This window comes from Girardinichthys multiradiatus, chromosome 14 (genome assembly GCF_021462225.1).
Source record: "Girardinichthys multiradiatus isolate DD_20200921_A chromosome 14, DD_fGirMul_XY1, whole genome shotgun sequence".
NCBI classification, from domain to species: Eukaryota; Metazoa; Chordata; class Actinopteri; order Cyprinodontiformes; family Goodeidae; genus Girardinichthys; species Girardinichthys multiradiatus.
This window is the reverse complement of record NC_061807.1, coordinates 37,689,272-37,695,018: the sequence shown is the minus strand read 5'-3', so window position 1 is coordinate 37,695,018 and position 5,747 is coordinate 37,689,272. Positions and strand designations below refer to the sequence as shown.

The following is a 5,747-nucleotide window of genomic DNA, read 5'->3' as shown; positions in this document are numbered from 1 at the left end:
TCAAGTAGGAATTTGTGTGATATATTTTATTAAATAATAATAAAATAAAGTTAATAAATGACACATGTCTCTTAGTGTGGAGAGAATAAAAATGAACAATAATGTGATTTATTATTATTATTTATTATTTTTTGATTTAGCGATATAATCAAGAAATTGATTGATTCCACCTTGAAAACTTCTAATCCCTAATCGAGTGCCTAAACCATTACACCAACCTGTTAATACTCCAGTTAATGTAACTCATTTGCTACAAGGAGTGACTTCCTGTTTCTTGCGTCATGAGCTTTGCTCGGCCCGTGTCTTACCCGGACTTGTCGGCCATGTTGAAGGCAAGCCTCGACTCGGAGCACAATTTTTGCGACTACATAGCGAAAATTATAAGGTAAACGTTTTATTTATTGTTTTAATGCGTGTATAGAACTTGCAGGTGAATTTATCAGACTACTTTGCTGTTATGTAGAAAAGCGGAACTTGCCCGCACAACTTCCGCCTAGCGTTGTTTGAATCCCGCATGTACAATTTTAAACGGTTTGTGGCTTATTTTGCTAAAATTAAGTAGCCTACATTTTCGAAGCTGCATGAAACACAACGTGACGGTAAAATCAAATTCAAATGTATTTCTTACGGAGCATGTGTGAAAGTAGTAGATTCATTTTATTTTAAGAGTAACTTGGTGGACAAGTCCACCTGTACAAATTTAAAAAATAACGGTTGGCGGCTTATTTTGATAAAATAGTTACGTGTAACTTACTTTTTCGAAGGTGCGTGGCACAACATTTAAAAGTTTAGTCATTTCTGCACTTTGAAACTTTTATGGGATTTTGTTTTACAGCAAGTGTATGAAAATAATTGATTCGTTTCATTTTAACGTCTAAAAAATTGACCAACCTAAATTGAAAATGAGCTGTTACGCAAGAACAATGAAATTAACAAATTTAAAATGTTTTTGAAACTTTTTCATATTGAAGTTGAGCATTTCGAAGTGTAGTAAAAGAGCCTAAATGTAAAATCTGTACTGCTAGCTTATGTTTCAAACGCCAAAATAATATGATCATATTTTTCATGTCATTACAGTGTTTGACTAAAATAGCGGCACACAAGGGGAGATCATCCACCACTGTACAGCCACTAAAGACAGCCTATGAAGGTTATATAAAACATTGGATACCTAATTGTGTCCCTTTGTTCAGAGACAAAATGTGGAATTGCAAGTTGTGTAGTTTTTCTACTGCCATAAAAGTGAGGTTGTTGAAGCATTATCGACTTAACCATGGTCAGTACTCAACAATTTCACCTTTACCCTGTCTCTACAACACCTGCATGTGTACCTTTAATTCATTAAAGGTACACATGTCAAGAATGCACACTGCTACCCAAAGGAAAGACAGTTCTTATTCTGCTTTGAATAAATATGGATTTTGTTGTCCTGTGTGTGACTTTAAACAGCCATTCGTTGAAAGGCAAATGTTTCTCCATCTAAGGGGGCATTTAAAACGGAAGGAAACTGTTCCATGTCCTTTCAAGGACTGCAATTTTAAAACCAATATATACTCAACATTCAATGACCACAGAGACCACCAAAGTTCAGCAAATTTTAAAGAAAGCACTGTGCAAAGTGTCATAAATGTTGACAAAAATGATGACATGCAGTTTGATTCAATAGAGTCATCACATGAAAGTGAAGTGGCATCCACTAGTGAAATCAGTACAACTGAGGGTTTAGAGGAGCAGTTGCAGTACAATCTGGCTGGCTTTTTCTTGAAAATGCAGAGGATTCTCCATGTGTCCCAGAGAGCAACACAGGAGCTCATTGAGCATATTGATCAGCTGTTTTTGTTATCAGAACCTCTGCTCAGAAATTCAGTAGTTGATATACTAAAAAAGCACAACTGTCCATTTACCGACACACTGGTCAGTGAGATTTGTCAGGCAGTTTCTGATAGTAATATTTTACAAAAATGTGTCACATCTGAAGGGCCACTGTCAACAGTAAAAAGGAGAAAATCATTTTATGAAGCAAATTTTCCATATGTAAAGCCTGTGGAATATTTAATTGAATCATCAAAACACACTTATATGTATGTGCCAATTCTTACATCTTTGCAAGTGTTGTTGAAAAAAAATGATGTGCCTGAAGAAGTTAAACAAGCACCCACACAAATACCTGGACATTACATGTCATTTTGCGATGGATCCTACTACCAAGAAAATGGTCTATTATCACAAGAGGGACCAAAACTGTCAATAATACTTTATGTAGATGATTTTGAAATTGCAAACCCACTTGGTACCTCAAAGAAAATACATAAAGTTTTTGCAGTTTATTGGACACTAGCAAACTTTGCAATTAAATCTCGTTCTGCTCTCCACTGCACTCAGCTCGCTCTTTTGTGCAATTCCAATGATATACGGGTATATTTGGGTATGAGAAACTGTTGTTGCCACTAATAAATGATCTGAAAACTCTTGAGGAAGTAGGTGTCTACATTGACACTCTTGGTGAATGTCTTAAAGGCACGATCTACTCTGTTGTAGCGGATAACCTTGCTGCCCATGGGCTTGCTGGTTTTAATGAAAGTTTCAGGTCTACATATTTTTGCAGGTTTTGTCATGTCACCAGAACAGAAATGCAAACAGAAAATGCTGTTACAGGGCATTATGTGATGAGAACAAAAGATGTTCATGATAATCTTGTTCAAAAGCTTCAGAGCGAGGGTGAGGAAAATTATGGTGTTAAAAACAGCTGTGTCCTTTCTGAACGTCTCTCCTTCTTTCATCCTGCCACAGACTTCCCACTTGACCTCCTGCACAACCTGTTTGAAGGTGTTGTTCCAGTGGAGTTGGCGCATTGCTTAAAAGGTTTAATTTCGAGGAAATATTTTACATTAGAAGACTTAAACAGAGCAATATTGCACTTTCCATACCAACATTCTGACAAAGTTGATTGCCCTCATCCAATACCCATAAATTTTGCCAGTCGAGGGACCATTGGTGGGAACGGGCATGAAAATCATGCCCTGCTTAGACTGTTGCCTCTTCTCATTGGCTCCAAAGTCACAGAAAGAGGCTCATTTTGGGAAGTGCTAATGGACTTAAAGGATGTAGTTCAGCTTGCTATGTCTCACACTTTTAGTGAAGAGACCATTCAGTACATGGCCTGTAAAATATTGGACCACAGACAACTCTTCCAGGAAGTGTTTCCTAATGTTCGATTCAGGCCAAAGCATCACTACATTGAGCATTACCTGCACTTAATAAAGTGCCTTGGTCCCTTAGTCCATCTGTAGACAATGAGATTCGAGGGAAATCATAAGGTTTTCAAAAAAATAATTCATGACACTCACAACTACAAAAATGTTTTAAAAACTTTGGCAGAGAGACATCAAAGCATGATGGCATTTCATCTTTCATCATCAAAGTTTTTCAAACCACCTGTGCAGACATCCAAAATGGAGTCTTTGCACATTTCATCATTACCTGCAGATACACAATCATTTATTTCAGGTATTGCTGACAGTGACACCGTATATGGAACAAAACAAGTAACCATTAATGGCACAAACTTTGTAATTGGCATGTTTGTATGTACTGGTGCTTATGCTGCATTACCAGAGTTCAAAGAGATTCGAAATGTATTACTCATCAGGAGCAACATTTATTTTCTCTTAAAAGACTATGACACTTGCTACGTCGAGTACTTGCGGTCATGAACTAGTAAAGCACCAACAGAAGGGTCACAGTGTAAAATCTCTGTGCCAACTGTCTGACCACATGCCGCATTTTGCTTATAAGATTGCAAATGAACTCATTCTAACAACAAAACATTTTATTCCAGTGTCTGACTAAAGAAGCAGAACAGAAACATCAGCAGATCTCCCCAGCCCTTCAGCCAATGTATAGGTAAGACAAACAAGACAATACCTAAACATTTGTTGAAATCTCACTATAATGTTCTAAACTTATATGTTACAGAAACTTCAGATTCAGATGGATGCAGCAGGGATACTGAAGCTAAGGGTCATCCTTGATAATGATAATGCTGAAAGACTTATTTTGCCATCTCGTCCATCCAGTGTCCAAGCCCTCATAGATGAGATCAAATCTAGGCTAAAGTTGACTTTTGACTTTCGGCTTCAGTTTCACGACCCAGATTTTGATAATGCATTGTGTAATTTGGTTGTAATAGAAGACCTGCCAGGCACAGCATCTGTTAAAGTTGTCAGATTAGTTGAGCTGGACCAGATTTCAACCAATACTGATGACACAATCATTCTGACTGATAGCACTGATACCACAGATTCACCAGAGTGTATTAGTCGGTGGCCAGAGGTTTTTATTGTTCCGATATTTTTTTATGAGGTAGAACATGTGCTAAGGGAAGGTAATGCAGCATTTGAAAAGGATGAGAAAGTAATTACACTAACTAGAGATCACAAACACAACATACTCGAGACAATGGGGGAAGAAATCTGCAGACTAAAGGCATATCCTAGTAGCACACAAATTGGCAAGGCTGAAGAAGTTTTAGTTAGAAAGCATCCCTGTCTGAAGGAGAGAAATTCTGACACTGGGTGGGACGGATGGAAGAATAGTCTGAGACATAAAGTAGGAAACCAGAGAAAGAAGTTAGCTAAAGCTGGCATCAAGGATGTTGCTATAAATGCTGGAAAGCACAGCAGAACAAATCCACAAGGAGCTGCACCAAGGGCGAATATCAAAAGACCTAGGAGAGGTGAGGTCAACTTCCTTCTCAGTTATCCTTCTGGAGAAACAAGGGAGTCTCTGGAGACTGGAGGCTTGAGATGGTAGAGCAGTACAAGAGGACCTCTGCAGAAAGAGACATCCCTCTTATTAATCAGCACATGATGTGCACCTTTGCCCTCTGACATGAAGAGATCATCACAACTTCTCCTGCTGTGTCAGAGCTTAAGGACAGATGGCCAGCACTCTTTTATGAGATGCAGGTAAGTACAACTATGTAAACTTTACTGATCATATAGTATGCAGTGTTTTGTTCATATCATTTTTTTTGGAATTCTCCTCAGCTCTACTGTGAATTTCACCTGATCACCAATCAGCATCTACCTCGTGTTTTATGCTGCACTGGATGAATATCGTTGGTTACGTACTGTAACCCCAGATTCTACGAGTATAGGCGCAGCCCTTTAAGGCCATCGCTAGTGGGTTTATCCCTTCGCGCGCAGCGCAGCACTGAAAACTTTAGTCCACGCCCACCTGCTGTGTGGGCCCCACCCCGGTCCGTATAAATTACGGTGAGACCGGACAAACGGCTCCCAAATAGCTTTTTCTTCAGCCATTCAGGAACCAGTGAGGCCCAGAGCTTAAAGGGCTGCGCCTATACTCATAGAATCTGGGGTTACATTACAGAACCAACGTTCTATTTCGTATAGGCTTCGCCCTTTAAGGCTATCGCTAGTGGGTTAAAGGCGAAGCAGGATGTAGTCTATGCCTCACTGGGTCCATCCAGACCACAACTGAACATCTGCTCGCCTAATGACACCAGAAAATCAGCCTTCTGAATGCGTAATTACGCACTCCAAGCGTCCTGCACATCACAATGAACAGAGAAGAATATCTGGTCAGGGAAAGGCTGAGATAACAGACCTGCTGCTGTAAATAGGAAAATGAAGGTTACGAACTGTAACAGTGTAACGATGAGCAGAGCAGGTCAAAAATCTCCATGAGGGAACCTGGAGACAGATCAGCAGCTGGATCATGCGTAA

The 5,747-nt window shown here is 39.3% G+C and overlaps 1 long non-coding RNA gene across 6 annotated transcripts; it reads left to right on the top strand.

Annotated features, from left to right (window-relative positions):
• Window positions 1-281: 281 nt before the first annotated feature.
• LOC124880903 lies at window positions 282-5,230 on the top strand. Of its 6 annotated transcripts, none has more exons than XR_007041497.1 (6): window positions 287-385; window positions 1,078-1,150; window positions 2,791-2,862; window positions 3,839-3,903; window positions 3,976-4,967; window positions 5,049-5,230. It is a non-coding gene; the product is annotated as an uncharacterized LOC124880903 (long non-coding RNA). The 6 variants fall into 6 exon arrangements; XR_007041498.1 differs by lacking the exon at window positions 287-385 and adding an exon at window positions 508-599; XR_007041493.1 differs by lacking the exon at window positions 2,791-2,862 and having other exon boundaries at window positions 295-385; window positions 5,049-5,229.
• Window positions 5,231-5,747: the final 517 nt, after the last annotated feature.